This window comes from Pinus tabuliformis, chromosome 6 (genome assembly GCF_031772625.1).
Source record: "Pinus tabuliformis cultivar Carrire ecotype Pingquan chromosome 6, CPIR1, whole genome shotgun sequence".
NCBI lineage: Eukaryota > Viridiplantae > Streptophyta > Pinopsida > Pinales > Pinaceae > Pinus > Pinus tabuliformis.
Genome location: NC_142292.1, coordinates 1,582,737,641 through 1,582,756,007, shown reverse-complemented (window position 1 = coordinate 1,582,756,007; position 18,367 = coordinate 1,582,737,641).

Genomic DNA, 18,367 nt, shown 5'->3' with positions numbered 1-18,367 from the left:
AATACAAGTTGTCATGTGATGTGGAATTACAATTTTTTTCCTAATTTAATTCAAGGACAAAATTAAATCAGGATCTTTCTTGATGCTATTTTCAACATTTCTTGTTGCAATTTTCAACACTCCCTCTCAACAAGAAAGGGATTCACATCTATCCCAATCTAGTACCTTTGGAATGTTTTGCATGCAACTCTTGTCACTGTTGTTGTTGCTACTGCAACATTTGCAAATAGAAAAGCATCCAAAAATAAATTGAATCAACTGTGTCTACAACTATCTACTGGGAAAAATTGTGTTGCTATTGACTTTGCTACTAAGCCTCCTGCTCTATTGTCAACACTGATTTTCCCTCCTCAGTATTTGACTAACACTGATCCTCCTAATACTGAATATTGTGGGCCCCATAGAAAGGTAATGATCCATGAGACAAAAAACACCTAAATGGATCCTAATTTCTGCACTCTCGGGACTATTGCTTCACATCGCCCCACCTCTCACTTGGAGGTATGGTTGCATGTGATTTTGTTGAGAATTCAATAGGGAAATGAATATTTTAATTATCTTAACTTGATAACTGTTTTTGTTACCTTTTACTTACTAGCTTTGTTCGTTATTATTCCAATGTGAAATGCATCAAACAACTACCAAAACAGTAAGAACAATGACACATTATATAGGTTGTAGAAATTCCCACTATAGATCACCTGATAATGCGATATACTAAAGCAAAATACTTGATCTACTTCTACAAACAAACTTGGGGAAGCTTAATTTATTTTGAGCAAGATCAAATAGAACACGTATAACAGAGAATGAGAAATCAATCACACATTAACATAGAAAATTACCCTGGGGAAAGCCTTAGCTAAAAACCCCGATATTTGTATTATCATACAAGTGGAAATATCTTCGGATTACACAAAGCTTTAGCTCACAAGCTATCCAGCTCTCAGTACAATCCCTCAATGCTACTCATAGACAGAATAGACAACACGCATGTCTTCCTTTAGTCCTCCAAGCCTCCTATTTCCTTGCATAGTTTCTCCTGGGTCCTCTAGCTGCCACCTGTGTGAATTCACCCCTCACACAACTCACCAAACTCAGAAGTAACTGTGCAATCTCCAAGGAATGAATTCCTTCTGCATGCAAGAGATATCCTCAATGGAATATTCCTGCAATTGATAGTACATTGTCTGATCATATGATCTCAACTGGGTCTCTAACTAAACTAACATGCATGAGTTATTTATGAGAGAATATTCAGTTATCTGAAGTGCAGTAGTTATGTGCATGCATGCATTAACTAAATGAACTCACAATTAGTTCCACAAACTGTTAGAACTAATCTAACTGGACTTAACTTAGTTAACTTAGCTAACTAATTAAAACTCAAAGTACAACTCATCCTAATCTCCTTAATTAAGGGATAACTTCCTCAATCAAAGGGAAAACTGTTGCATGTCTTCACATAGACTTCATGTTTGATTTTCTCCAACTAATTAACTCAAGATGAATTAATTAATTATTTTTCAAACAACTGCTAAGATCAAATTCGAATTTTAGTCCTCAATTTTAGTTCAGGGACTAACTAAAATTGGAATATATCTAGAAATGCTATTTATAGAAATATTATTTTTAGCACTTATATATTTAGCATTTCTTGTTTCTATTTTCAACACTCCCTCTCGACAAGAAAGGGATTATCTATCACCCCAATCCTTTCTCTGTGGAACTCGAATTTGCATTTTGACAATGCCTTAGTCAAAATATTTGCATCCTCCTCCTCGGTCGAAACATACAACAACAACATGATCCTCTTCACCACACAGTATCGAAGATGATGATACCGAATATCGATGTGCTTGGACCTATCATGAAATACTGGATTCTCAGAGAGTTTGATACAACTTTGATTATTGCAATAGATCACAGTTGGATCCATCCTCTGACCAAACAATCCAACTAGAATTTTCCGCATCCAAATGGCCTCACATACTGCCTGACTGGCAGCCATGTATTCAGCCTCTACTGAGCTAAGTGCAACTGACCTCTGTTTCCTGCTGTACCAAGAAATTGTAGCTAAACCAAGGTTGAAAATTCCTCCTGAAGTGCTCTTCCAGTCTGATGGACTCCCTACCCAATCTGCATCTGTGAAGCCCTGAAGCTTCACTCCCTCTGTCCATTTGTACCACAATCCATACTGATGCTCCAGACTTAAACAGGAACGCAACAAATTACAAAGATAACCATAAATACAGATATGCAGTAGAAATAATATTTCATTTCATTAATGTAAAATACTGAAATATGCTTACAAACAGTAATGGAAATAAACCAGCTAGGGCGATAGTAGCTTATCTCTGAGAAGAGATGTGGTGGCTACATGCCTCTGAACTGTGTTACAATGAGGCTCGAAGGTCTATTTATTGTTGAGAAACAATGTAAAAGCCTTAACATTCCAAAACCTAACCCTAGAAGATGAAACACCAAACTGTGGGCCCCGTTTGGGTAAATTGGTACATCAACTTCCCGGGGTCATAACTTTGCCATACGATCTCCGTTTAACATGTACAATAGCTCATTAGAAATATCTATCCTAGAACTACCACTTTAGGAAGGGCAACATCGGTCCATGGACCCATGTTGCCCCCAAATTTCCCTAAAAACATAGTTTAGGGCCTCAAAATGGCTCCGGAAGTTCAGGACCCGAAAAACTGCTAAAAATAGTAAGTTGTGCTACAATTAAGGAAACTGAAAATGCTGAGAGAAACAATGGTGGGGGTCCACGTGGAATTGGTAGGTGTCCACCAATATCCACCTGGATCATTCCTCCCCCCTTAGGAAGCAATGGTCCCCATTGCGTTGAGTTCCTCCATGAGATGAGGAAACTTTTGCTGAACTTGGTCCCTGGTGAAGAAGTTGGCCTGCTTTGACAACTCGATACAGTTGGATATTATGTTGGTGAGTGTTCTTGATCTGTGTGTCCATGATCCAATCAGTTGTAGCTTGTTCCATGTAATCTAGATTTAATTCTGTGGGTGTGAGCCATTCTGCAATGTCAGATGTGTCTAGCAATGGTGGAAAGTATGGTCGAAGGCAGTCCACATTGAACATTGGATGCAGGCCAAGGAATGGGGGAATGTTGAGCTCAAATGTATTGTCTCCCATAGCCTTAGTAATGGTGTAACGACCATATCGAAGTGGTCTCAGTTTCCGATAGGCTCCAGTAAGGTGTTCCTTTTGCAAATGCAACCAGACTTTATTGCCCACCTGAAACTTATGTGGCACCCGATGTTGATCATGTCGCTGCTTGTACTTGGCAATTGATTTCTCCAAAATGTCATGGACCTGTTGGCGAATATGTTGGATGTGCTCAATGAAGCTAGTTGCCTTGTCTGTTTCGGACTAGACATGAGCCGAATCTGTGTGAGTAGCTGCAAGTGGCATGGCCACATCAATGGGGCATAATGGCTGGAATCCCAAGCCCACCTAAAAAGGGCTATGGCCAGTCGAGCTGTGAAGAGTTCGGTTGTAGCTGTGCTGAACATAGGGGAGGCTCTCGTCCCATGTGCGTGGATGCTTTGAGTTGTACATGCGTAGAATGTGCACAATCATCCTATTGACAACCTTTGTCTGGCCATCAGTTTGTGGATGGAAGGCTGTGGACTTAGTGAGTTTGGTGTCCAGCATTGACCAGAGACTAGACCAAAATGTACTGAGGAACTGACTGTCTCGATCTGAGATGATAGACTGTGGGATCCCAAAGTGCACCCACACTTGTTCAAAGAAGAGTTTAGCAGTGGCTTTTGCTGTGATATTCTTCTTGCAGGCCGCCATAATGGCCATCTTCAAGAACCTGTCAACAACCACAAAACCACAGTCATTTCCATGCTTAGTGGAAGGAAGACCTGACATGTAATCCATGGAGATGGATTCCCAAGGTCGACTAGGGGTAGGAAACATGGCATAGAGGCCTTGCTTCTTGATGGTTGGTTTGGCAATGGCACAAGCAGTACATGATCTGATGTACTTCCCAACATCCTATCGAAGATTCAGCCAATAGAAATACTTTTGCAGTACTTCCACCGTTTTCTCGACCCCGAAATGCCCAGCGGCACGACTGTAGTGTGCTTCCCAAATCATCTTGGCACACTCGCTTGAAGGAACACAAAGGTGACTTAGGTGGCATAGCAAGGCATCCTTGAGGTGAAAATCTGGAACATGCCGACTCTCCAAAAGTGTCCGGTATGTGTGGCTGAATTTTGGGTTGCTTTTGTAGAGAAGTGGCCAATCAGAAGTCTCGTGCCCACAAGAGTTGAGCACGGTGGTTAATGCCATGATCGATGGTCAACTGAGGCAATCTGCAACATTATTGGTGTTTCCCTTCTTATACTTGATATTCAAATGGAACTATTGCAGGTATGTAGACCACTTTTGATGGTGATCATTTTGCAATTTCCCTTGGGTCTATATGAACTGCAGGGGTTGGTGGTCTATGTGGATGACTGTTTCCTTCCCCAAAATGTAATGCTTCCATTGTCGGCAGGCCTGCATAATGGAATACATCTCTTTATCATAAGTGGGATACTTCCGGACTGTGTCTGAAAGTGTTTCACTATGATATGCCATTGGATTCCCATTTCAAGTAAGGACTGCCCCAATAGCATAGTTAGAGGCATCTGTCTCAACCTCAAATGGTTGTTGTAAATCTGGTAACGCGAGCACTGGTTCCATGCAGAGGTGATATTTCAACTCTATGAATGCCTTCTGTTGAGATTCTGACCAAAAGAATTTTGCTTTTGCTCCTCCCTTGGTGACTTGACTCAAGGGCCAAGTGATATGAGAAAACCCCAACACGAACCTGCGGTAGAAGTTGGCAAGACCTAGAAAGCTGCAGAGCTCTATTAGAGTGGTTGGAGATGGCCAATCCCGAATGACTTGGATCTTGGTTGGATCCACATGCACCCCCTGTTCATCAATAATGTATCCTAGATACTGAACCTGGGTCATGCCAAAAGTGCATTTCTCCAAATTGGCACATAGCTTGTGTTGCCACAGTGTTTGGAGAACCTGTCGGATGTGCTGGAGGTGCTCTTCCCAACTCTGGTTGAAGATCGGAATGTCATCCAAGTATACCACTACAAATGAGTTGGTGAATGGCTGCAAGATGTCATCCATTAGCCTCATGAAGGTTGCAGGAGCATTCGTTAATCCAAAAGGCATAACCAACCATTCAAAAAGGCCCTCCTTGGCTTTGAAGGTAGTCTTCCACACATCAGAGGGTTCGATTGGTACCTGGTAATATCTTGACTTCAGATCGATCTTGCTGAAATTTTTCGCCCCCTTTAGTTGGTCCAGGAGGTCATTAATCCGCGGGACCCAGTACCTATTATGGACAGTGATCTCGTTCAACAGCTGATAGTTAATACAGAGTCTCCAAGTCCCATCCTTCTTCTGTACCAACATGATTGGGCTCCCACAAGGCGATGAACTCGGACGGATGTGACCTTTCTACAGGAGCTCTTGAATTTGCCTCTTGATTTCATCATTCTCCAGAACGAAGCGCCGATAAATTGGTCCATTGGGTAGCGGCGCACCTAGGATCAGATCGATGGAGTGCTTGACTTGACAGTGCAAAGGAACCCCTACGGGGGAGGTGAAGATGTCCTCGTACTCCTCCACGACCTTGTCCATCTGTAGTTGTCGTGCGGAGGGGCCCTGTCTTGAGGTCGTGGCCACCGTCTTCTTCTTTCCTTGAGAGCATATCATCAGGAAAACAAATTTCCCGGTTTTGGAAATGAGCTTACTGCATTGTTTTACAGTAATCAAAGAGATGGCGGTAGGCGGTGCTACCTTTGGTATCCTGTACAACTTATTTCCCAATGTAATAATAACAGCATGGGGCCTTGATTCATACACATCATGTCGCTTCCACAAGTATGGTTGTCCTAATAATACATCACAAACTTCACTGGGAGAAATGTCACACAATACCTCATCCATGAAGGGCTTGATTTTGTATGGAAGGCGACACTGCTGGCTCACGCGAAGATCCTATCCTTGGTGAAGCCACTCGATGGTGTACGATTGTGGATGTGTTGTGGTTGGTAAGCCCAACCACTTCATGACCTCAGCCGAAATGAGGTTCTTTTGGCTCCCACTATTGACAATGAACTGGAGCGGGGAGCCCTTTACCCACATCTGGGAGTGGAGGAGATGCTCCTCCTCCTCTGGATCTTCGGGTTCATTTTTCTGGATCTTGGCGGTAGCAACAGTGGCGTTGGGATCCGCATCAATGATCTGCTTCCCTTTGTCATTCGCCTTGTCGAGTTTTGACTCAGAGTCGGAACATGCATCTGATTCTGAAACCTTTAGCTCAGCCACCAGTGACTGCTTGGCCTGACACTCACTTGTGTTGTGAGTGGAGCTCTTATGGAATTCACACCATTTTCCCGTGTCCTTTTTCGGCTTCGTGGCGATGTTCTTTGCTTGCAGCTTTGGCGGGTTGTCTTCTGCTGCCCTGCCTTAGCTTTGTCCTTTGTTCTATGGTTTAGGGGCACCTTTCCCTTGCTTAGGATTCACATATCCAAAGTCTCGCTTCTTTTGTTTAAACTTTTGCTCAACCTTGACGGCATATCGGTATGCTGTGTTGAGCGAGGAGATGTTCAGGAATTCTATTTCTTCCTGGATGTACTTGTGCAGGTAGCCACAGTATTTGAGTGTCAAATGCTGCTCTGAATCCTTGATACCCAACTTTGTGCGAAGGGTATGGAAAAGATTGGTGAACTTCAGCACGCCTTGGTCCCTTCCCTGCTGCAGCATGGTCCACTTTATGTATTCATCCTCATAGCTTCCGACAGGGTAGTACTGCTCCTTGATGGCATCCCGGAATGAATTCTAGGTGGGTGCGACTGAAAATAGTGAGCCGATATTTTCATCCTTCTACTCGTAGTAGGTTTCCCACCAGTCCTTGACGTGGGGGGCTACTTTGAGAAGAGCGACAATCTTTTCTCGACTCGAAAATTCATGAACAGAAAAATAACCCTCTAGCAGATTTAACCATTTATCTATGGCATCTACGTCTATCTGACCCTCGAATATGGGGATTTCAAAATTAACTTGTACCTTAAAGGGCATGGCGTTTCCAGAGTAACTGCTAGAAGCCGATGCGTCGCTTCTGGGTAGTCGTTGAAGGATCTAGGCAAAGCTATCCATCATCGTGTTCCATTGTCGCTCAAGGGCTTCTTCGAGCAAGATTTTGATAGGATCTCCTGCCCCCTCGTCTTTCTTCTCATCCGCCCTGGGAGGCGGTCGAGATTTGTGAGGCTCGTCTTGCAAAGGTTTGACCAGTTCAAGCCCTAACTCCTTATATCTTGACCTCATTGGGGACATGCAAAGAAAAATAGAGAAAAAGTAGACCGCTCTGATACCACTGATCCAGACTTAAACAGGAACGCAACAAATTACAGAGATAACCATAAACATAGATATGCAGCGAAAATAATACTTCATTTCATTAATGTAAAATACTGAAATATGCTTACAAACAGTAATGGAAATAAACCAGCTAGGGTGATAGTAGCTTATCTCTGAGAAGAGATGTGGTGGCTACATGCCGCTAAACTGTGTTATAATGAGGCTCGAAGGCCTATTTATTGTTGAGAAATAATGGAAAACCCTTAATATTCCAAAACCTAACCCTAGAAGATGAAACACCAAATTGTGGGCCCCGTTTGGGTAAATTGGTACATCAACTTCCCGAGGTCGTAACTTTGGCATACGATCTCCATTTGACACGTACAATAGCTCGTTAGAAATATCTATTCAAGAACTACCACTTTGGGAAGGGCAACATCGGTCCATGGACCCATGTTGCCCCCAGATTTCCCAAAACACATAGTTTAGGGCCTCAAAATGGCTCTGGAAGTTCAGGACCCGAAAAAACTGCTAAAAATAGTAAGATGTGCTACAATTAAGGAAACTGAAAATGCTGAGAGAAACAATGGTGGGGGTCCAGGTGGCCTTGGAAGGTGGCCACCAATATCCACTTGGATCAACTGAGATGTGCCTCTAAGGTATCTCAGCACATGCTTCGCTGCCTTCCAAAATAGCTTGGTGGGCTGAACCATAGCTTGACTCAGTTGGTTCACCGCAAAGCAAAAATCTAGTCATGTGTTCACTAAATACATCAATGAACCCACAAGCTGCTGATAAATAGTAGCAGCTACTACCTCACCTGAAGTAGCATCCTCCTTCCTCCAATTACCTGCTAGAGGAGTCTGCATGGGCTTGCACTTCTCCATGTGGAATCGCCTGAGTATCTCATTGGCATACTTGCCTTGAGACACAAACACTTCCCCATCCTTCTGCCACACTTCCATGCCTAGAAAGTAGTGCATAAGACCCATATCTTTCATCTCGAACTCTCTTGCAAGGTCCTCCATGCAAGACTTGATCAATTAATCATCACCTGTCAATATCAGATCATCAACATAAAGAACAATGATCAATGGCTTACCTACTACCATGATGTGGTAAAGGTTCACATCTGCTTCACTCTTTTTGAAGCCCAACCCGATGAAATAACTATCGATCCTGGTGTACCAAGCACGAGGTTCTTGCTTCAGCCCGTACAAAGCTCTCTTGAGTTGGCACACATGCGACTCACAATCGAAGGTCTCAAATCCTTCCAACTGCTCTATGTACACCTCTTCCTCAATCTTGCCATTGAGGAACGTAGTCTTCACATCCATTTGATGGATGTTCCAACCCATCTAAGCTAATAGTGCTAACATCGATATGATAGATGAGTACCTTACTACAGGAGCAAAGTATCATCATAGTCAATCCCCTTGACCTGTGAGAACCATGGGCAACAAACCTTGCCTTATGTTTCTCAACACTACCATCAGCTGCTTTCTTTACTTTGTAAAGCCATTGGGAACTCACCATTGACTTGTCCTCTGGTTTTGGGACAACATCCCAAACATTGTTCTGAATGATGGAGTCATACTCCTCCACCATAGCATCAACCCAGACTGGCTGTTGCATTGCTTCCTCAAAGGAAGAAGGTTCGGTCTCTACACACTCAACAACCAGGGCCATGTAACTAGTGTACCACTCGGGTGACCTCCTCTATCTGCACTGAGAAGATGGTTGTCCCACATTCTCTCTTGCATCCAACATCAATCTTTCAACTTCCCTTGAGCGTTTACACCCATCTCTGGAAGACTCTACATGAGTGGATGTCTCCACTCCCAGATCCTCTGCATGTGGCTGCTTCACATTAGTCTGAGGCTCCTCCTCCTTAGGAACCAAACGTTCCTCCTCTGCATGCAACTTGAGCTCCCTCTCAAGGGACACTTGCATGGATTTTTGCTCGTCGAACTTCAGATCTCTACGTACCACTGTCCTATGACTGGTAGGCAAGAACACCCAATAGTTGTGGGGTGTATCTGTGTAACCCACAAGTATCCCCAACTCAATTGTTGGATCTAGCTTCTTCTAGGCATCTTTGGTCACATGGAAATAAACCGATGATCCAAATATCCTGAAGTGACTTACATTTGGTCTCTTCCCGGAAAAGGCCTCCACTGGTCTCTTCATTCCCAGTATACGATGCAGGCTTCTATTTTGCAAGTATACTGTTGTATTGAATGCCTCAGCCCATAAATGAAGTGGTATGCTTTGGTCATGAAACATCGCCTAAGCTACTCCCACAATCGATCTGTTCTTCCTTTTGGCCACCCCATTCTGCTGTGGGTTATGGGGTGCCGTCAACTCCCATTTAATTCCTTCTACTACAAAGAAGTCCTTAAACTATTGGGAGACATACTCTCCACCATTGTCGCTTTGCAAGGCCCTTATTTTCTTTCCAGATTCTTTCTCTGCCAAGGCTTTGAACTCACGAAACCTTGAGAAGGTTTGATCCTTCTTCTGCATGAAGTAGATCCAACATCTATGAGAAAAACCTCAAAATAAAAATAACATAGTACCTTTGTTTAACGGTGGAGGCTGTAGAGGATGGTCCACACACATCTATATGAACTCACTCTAGGATTGCTCTAGCTCTACTATCTCAATCCTGAAATGAATATTTTGCATACTTACCCAAGGTATAACCTTTGCATGTATCCATTTGCTCCAACTTTCCATTGGGAAGTCCAGTAGAAATTTGTTGCATGATCTTCAAGGCCCCATGGTGCAAGTGGCCCAATCTTCTATGCCATAGCTCACCAATATCTTGGCTCTGCACCAACTCTACTTTGGAACTCAATGTAGCACAGTCGTCTACCTCTAGCTTGTAGAGATTCTTTACTCGAATCCTAATCCTCTTGGTCTGTCTAGTGCTGATATGCCTCAGGAATGCCTTTCCTTTACTACAGACTACATCATAGCCTTTGTCTTCCAACATAGTGATGGACACAAGATTCTTCTTCAGACCAGGCACATACTTTACATCAGTTAGGGTGAGAGGAGCTCCATTCTCCCTCTAAAACACAACAGTAGCTTCCCCTAAAACATGGTACTTTCCATCATCACCCATCTCGATGTGCATCTGAAGGTCCTTCTCCTCCAAGGTACTGAATAAATTCTTGTCACCGGTCATGTGGAATGAGGCTCCACTATCCAGGTACCAAACACATACCACCATCGATGAAACCATGCATGGGATGAGGGTGAAATCCAATTCGAACTGTGAGGCCAGTGCCTCACCATCTGATCCTTTCGAGGGTCCCTTCTTGGATTTCTTCTGTGGACAACTCGTAGCATAATGGCCCACCTCATGACAATGAAAGCATCTCACTTTCGATTTGTCAATCTTCTACCCACCATGGGAAGAACTTGATTTGGAATGGGATGCCTTCCCTTTCCCTTTCCTAGCCTTACTCGCTAAGGCTAGATTTTCTTCATCATCTTCCTTTGATGAAGACCATCTCTAGTGCTTCTCCTTATCTCCTCCTACATCAGATCCGACCAAAGTCGTTCCCAATTTGGCAGTTTCTCTCTTCCATTTACTGAGTCTTGGTAGCTATGCTAGCTCTTAGGAAGACCACGAAGAGCAAGACTCACCATGTCATCATCAACTGTCGTGATCCCTACACCTCCAAGCTCATCCCTGCAGGTGGTGAGCTTGTTCAGATATGTAGAGATCGTGTCGCCCTTTTCACACTTGATTTTCCGAAGCTTGTCTTTCAGCGCCAGCTTCCTCTAATCGTTGTTGTTCTGATATAGATCCTTTAATGTTTTCCACATTGAAAATGGTGTCTCCTTCCCATGGAGACTCGAGACAATGTGGTCTTGAACTCCCTCCAGAAGGATTCTCCTCGCTCTAGCCACACGTTTCTTCCATTCTGCCAATTCTTGGGCATTAGCAGCTGCTAGCTTGGGGACTTCTTGATCAATGAAGTCCTTCAAACTGTTTTCCTCTAATACCGCTTCCATGCTATCCTTCTAGGCTATATAATTCAAGTTACCATCAAGGGCATACTCGAGTCTCAAACCGTTGAACTCCATTGGTGAATTTGAGATGTGATAAGAATTCGATTTCTATAATCAGGAACTTCAAACTTCGAACTTCTCCCTTCTTTGTATATTGTTCTCCGCTTTGATCACCTTTGCTCTGATACCATGTAGAAATTTCCACTATAGATCACCTGATAATGCGATATACTAAAGCAAAATACTTAATCTACTTCTACAAACAAACTTGCAGAAGCTTAATTGATTTTGAGCAAGATCAAATAGAACACATGTAACAGAGAATGAGAAATCAATCACACATGAACACAGAAGAATACTCTAGGGAAATCCTCAGCTAAAAACCTCGATCTTTGTATTATCATCCAAGTGGAAATATCTCCGGATTACACAAAGATTTATCTCACAAGCTATCCATCTCTCAGTGCAATCCCTCAATGCTGCTCATAGACAGAATAGACAACACACATGCCTTCCTTCAGTCCTCCAAGCCTCCTATTTCCTTGCGTAGTTTCTCCTGGGTCCTCTGGCTGCCACCTGTGTGAATTCACCTCTCACACAACTCACCAAACTCAGAAGTAACTGCGCAACCTCCAAGGAATGAATTCCTTCTGCATGCAAGAGATATCTTCAATGGAATATTCCTGCAACTGATAGTACACTGTCCCATCATCTGATCTCAACTGGGTCTCTAATTGAACTGACATGCATGAGTTATTGATGAGAGAATATTCAATTATCCGAAGTGCAGTAGTTACATGCATGCATGCATTAACTAACTGAACTCACAATCAGTTCCTCAAACTGTTGGAACTAATCTAACTAGACTTAACTTAGTTAACTGAGCTAACTAATTACAACTAAAAGTACAACTCATCCTGATCTCCTTAATTAAGGGATAACTTCCTCAATCAAAGGGAAAATTGTTGCATGTCTTCACATAGACTTCCTGTTTGATTTTCTCCAAGTAATTAACTCAAGATGAATTAATTAATTATTTTTCAAATAGCTATTAAGATCAAATTCGAATTTTAATTCTCAATTTTAGTTCAGGGACTAACTAAAATTGGAATGTATCCCGAAATGATATTTATAGCAATGCTATTTTTAACACTTATATATTTAGCATTTCTTGTTGCTATTTTCAACATATTTTAATTATCTTAACTTGATAACCATTTGTGTTACCTTTTACTTATTAGCTTTGTTCGTTATTATTCCAATGTGAAATGCATCAAAAAACTACCAAAACAGTAAGAACAATGACACAGTATATAGGCTGTAAGCCAGGGCCAAAACCCCTCCTCTTAAAGGGAAAGCTCGAAAATCTCTTCTTATCTTTCAAATCTTTTAATTGACGAATACCATGACCTAGACTTAGACAAATACCATCCAATATCAATTCTTCCATGGCCTCTTGCTACAATATCTTTGACCTCCCAGTAGATCCGAAATTCTGCTCCCCAACAACTACTGCAACTGTTGTTGCTTCTCTAGGAGACTTTGATCTCCATCTAACAACATTCCTCTTGAATTTTCTTGCCTTGACTTGAGTCCTAGGGCTAGTAAGATGCCCTAAGAGACCTTCACTTTCCTTCCCTTCTCTCTTGCTTCCAAAATCAAACCTCAAAATATCCCAACACAGAAACCCTAACTTCGCACTTCCAGAAGAATAGAGAAAGACCCAAACACTTCGACTTCTTCAACCTTCTCTCCTTCACACTCACTTCTTCGATTTCCTTTTCTTCTGTCTTCTTCTCATAAGAGATGAGAGAGAGAGTGATTCAAATGGAGGATGAGTTCCTCTTATATATAGGTTTCCTCAAGGGTGGACGTGGATCTTCATGTAGGCCAACTTGACATCTCATTAGGTTGACTTGATATTGGAGGTATTTTAACACTTTCAAGACAAAATATTTTTTTCTTTGCAATTTACAATGTGCCGTAGGGTCTTCCATATATGACCATGACCCTTAGACCTAAGAAAAATCCTAGAATCACTCAATGGGTGGTTGGCCTATAAAATAAAATAACTTGAGCATGAAACCCATGCTTCAATAATAATAATAATTTCTTTTTCATTTTACATTTACAAGAATGCATTTCATACTAATGAAGACCAAACCTAGTTAAACATTTTTCCACACTCCATCTTAACTAGGTAGGTATTTATAAGAGGTACATGGTCATTCTCAATCTGAAGAGATCTCATAAGAAGAGTCAGATTGGCAACCCATCTATATAGCATCATAATAATTGACAGTGTCACATAGCAAGGCCTTCACTAACAACTCTGTCTCTCCACAAGATCAGAGCACAATGTTGGCAAGACCAATGATATATATAGAAATCATCATCATTGTCTCTCAAGGTACATACCCCACCCGGGTATTCACAGAGTATGATCTCCCATTTGACTATTTTTATCTTGGGTAGCTAATCCTAAAATAATATCGGTCCACAACTACTCTTGTCTTGAATGCCCTACCACATTCTCAAAGAGTATCAAATGCCAAATGGTTACCTAATCCTCCATTCTTTCTTCCCAAGTAAAGACAAGAATGTTGTGTCTATCTCTCCCCCTCAATTAGGGAGGAAAAATCCACCAAAGAAAGCTTGTCCCTTAAGTATATACTTCCTGTTTGGAAGTGATTTCATAAATATGTCAGCTACCTGCTCATCAGTGGAGATATATCATAGCTATAACACATCATTTTTAATTAGCTCCCGAATATAGTGATACTTGTTATTGATATGCTTTGTCTTCCCATGAAACACTGGGTCCTCAGAAAAAGGAATACAATTGGTGTTATCAAAAAGTATCACTGTAGGGTTCATTGGTCCTTCAAACAAGTCAGATAACAACTTCCTTAACCATACTGCTTCCATGCTTACTTCACATGCTACAACATATTCAGCCTCAACACTACTCAAAGCAACAATGCCTTACTTTTTGCTCATCCATGAGACCATGGAGGATCCCAAACTGAAACATCCTCCCATAGTGCTTCTTCCATCTTGTTCACTGCCTCTCCAGTCAGAATCTGTATACCTAATCAATTGGACATCATTCCTTCTATCATACTTCAAACAATAGTTGATGGTTCCTCACAGATAACTCAAAATATGTTTTGTTGCTATCCAATGATCATGCTTTGACTCTACTTGGAATTGACTGAGTCCATTTACTACAAAACATATGTTTGGTTGAGTATTCACCAAGTACATCAATGAGCCAACAAGTTTTCTATACCTGGAACGATCCATGGGACTTGATTTATAACTCCTTAGTCTCTTCAAGTTTGTGATCATCGGAGTGGTCATAGTTTTACAGTCCATCATGTCAAACTTATTTAGAATCTCCATCACATACTTTCCTTGACCCAGATAGATTTCATTTGGTCCTTGCCAAACTTCTAGTCCCAAATAGTAATGCATCAGCCCAAGATGCTTCATGTCAAATTTTGCTACCAATTGCATTTTACATTCTTCAATTCAACTTTCAACACCTGTCAAGAGAAGATCATCTACATACAGAAGAATAATTACAGGTTCATTTTTTACAACCTTAATATAAAGGTTCGAGTTAGCATAACTTTTTGTGAAGCCTAATCTCTATAGGTATGCATCCATTCTAGCATACCATGCCCTTGGTGCTTGCTTGAGTCCATATAATGATTTCTTCAATCTGCAAACACATGCCTTCCTATATTTGACTTAAAATTCCAAGGGTTGTTCTATATAGACTTCTTCATCTATAGTGCCATTCAAAAATGTAGCCTTGACATCCATTTGGTGGATGTACTATCCCATTGATGTTGCCAAAGAGACTAATGATCGAATCGTTGTATATCTTGTTGTTGGAGCAAATGTTTCTTCAGATTCGATGCCTTCAAGTTGCAAGAATCCTCTAGCCACAAATATTGCTTTATACTTATCTATAATTCCATCAGTTGCATGCTTGATCTTATAGATCCACTTGGAAGTAACCACAGATTTACCTTCGGGCCTAGGTACGATCTCCCAAACTCCATTCTTCATTATAGATTGGTATTCTTCATTCATGGAATCCTTCCATTGTCGATGTTCTACAACCTCTTCAAAGGTGGGTGGTTCTGTTTCTATTAATTTTTTCATGTATGCAGCATGCCTAGAATATTTCTTAGGTCTCTTACTTTCTCAAAATGATCCTTGTGCTACCCCACGATCTTCTGCATCAAGTAGTGTAGATTTCAACCAATTAGGTCTTATCCATGTTTCGGGAATGACCACGGGTTGAATAGGTTCACTTGGCCCTTTTTCTTCATGGCGTGATCCTTCTCCTCCCTTGTCAACTTCTTCATCAAACATCAAAAGCTCTTCATCATCAAAATCTATAGAAAGTTGCTTTTATTTCTTGAATGCTATACTCTCATCAAATATGGCATCATGACTAACTTCAATGTGATGTTCATCTCTCATATAGATTCTACAGGCCTATGATGAGTTACTATACGCAACAAAAGTCCCCTTTATACTAGAAGGATACAACTTCTTTATTTTGTCCTTTGGTATATGAATATACACAGGACACCCACAGATTCAGAGATGATCTATAGATGGATTCTTCCTAGTTAACACTTCTTTCGGAGTTTTGTTGTCTAGATATCTATGAGGACATAAATTTTGAATGTAGACCATTTCCTTGGTTGCCTCTCCCCACGGAAACTTAGGTAGATCTTGATTGTGTAACATTTCTTTTACACTTTCTTCAATGGATATATTCGTTCTTTCCGCGACTCCATTTTGTTCGGGATTGTATGGGACTGTCAACTCCCTCTTAATCCCAAACTCCTTACAGAATGCTATAATCTCTTTAGATGTATATTCTCCTCCATTATAATATCTTAGTATCTTCATTCTTCTCTCTATAAGGTTTTCCACTTCCTCTTTGAATTCTTGAAATTTTATAAATACTTCATCCTTGGTTTTCATTAGCTAAACTCAGGTCTTTCTTGAATCATCATCTATGAATGTGACATAGTATTGATGAACTCCAAGTGATTTTATAGTCATAGGGCCACATACATCAGAGTGGATAAGATCCAATATTTCTTTCGACCAGGAAGCACTGCTTCCAAATGGTCTCTTGGTATTCCTACCCAATGCACATCCCTTGTAAACACCTTCATGATATTCCTTTAGATTTGGTATTCCATCTACTATGGAATTTAAAGTTGGAAGAATTTTGAAATGTAGATGACCAAACCTTCGATGCCAAATTTCACAAGGGTTAATCTCAGTGTGAACTAGGGCTTGGTTTACAAGAGATATTAATCTGTAAAGCCTTCCTTCTCGGATACCAATAACTTTATCTTGATCTATGCTTGAGTCCTTTCCCCAAACAACTACCTTTCCATCAATTAAGGCTACTCTATCTCTTGTATCTTCTAAACTAGAAATAGAAAGTAATTTTTTGTGCAAACCTGGAACAAATAGAATGTTGTTGAGGTGGATGTGGCTTCCATCCTTGAATTTTATGGAAGTTGATCCAATGCCCTTCACCGGATATCTTTTTTTGTCTCAAAGTACCACAGAGTATGTGGAATTTCCTTTTGATAAGGTCTTCAATTGCTTGGAGTGACCAGTCATGTGCCTTGATGCACCACTATCAATTACCCAAAGGCCTTCTTCTTGGAATGTACCAGAGAGGGACAAAAAGAGACCTTCATCCCTTTCATCGATTGATGCCTTCTTTGAAGAAAATAAGAGACTCCATGCTTCCTTGATACTTTCTTGAGATGGATTGCAATCTTCTTGATGAACTTCTTCATTATAGAGGAGATCTTCATGATGCCCTTAGAGAACCAAATATCTGATTCCATGTTGAGAATTCAATAAGGAAATGAAAATTTTAATTCTCTTAACTTGATAACTATTTTTGTTACCTTTTACTTATTAGCTTTGTTCGCCATTATTCCAATTTTCAATACGTCAAACAACTACAAAAATAGTAAGAACAATGACATAGTATATAGGCTGCAAGCTAGGGCCAAAACCTATCCTCTTGAGAGGAAAACCCGGAAATCACTTCTTATCTTTTAGATGTTTCAATTGACGAATACCATGACATAGACTTGGACAAATACCCTCCAAGATCAAGTCTTCCATGGCCTCCTACTACAATATCTTCGACCTCCTAGTAGATCCAAAATTTTGCTCCCCAACAATTGTTGAAATTGTTGTTGCTTCTCTAGGAGACTTCAATCTCCCTCTAATAACCTTCCTCTTGATCCAGGTGGATATTGGTGGCCACCCGCCTATTCCACTTGGGTCCTCACCATTGTTCTATCAGTTCCTTTTTCAGTTTCCTTAATTGTAGCACAATTTACTATTTTTGGCAGTTTTTCGGGTCCTAAACTTCTAGAGTTGTTTTGAGGCCCTAAACAATGTTTCTTTTGGAAATATTCCTCTAGCTGATTTCTATAAAGTTGTGTTTTTAGTTGTATTCCTCAGAGAGATCTTTCCAATGAGGTATCATGTGCGTCAAATGGAGATAATATGACCAAGTTACGACCCCCGGAAGTTGGCTACCCAACTAACCCCAACAGGGCCCATAAACTCTTGGTGTTACATCTCCTCGGGTTAGGGTTTTGGTTGTTTATGGTTTTTTCGTATTATTCAATAATAAAAAGGCCCTTGAGCCTCAATATAACTCAGTTCAAAGGATGTAGCCACCACATCTCTTCTCAGAGATAAGCTACCATCGCTCGAGCTAGTCTCATTTCCATTATGTTTGTAAACATATTTCATTATTTGATATTAATGAAAGGAAGTGTTATTTTTGTTGCATCTCTGTATTTATGGTTATATCTGTAATTTGTTGTGTTCCTGTTTAAATTCGAATCAC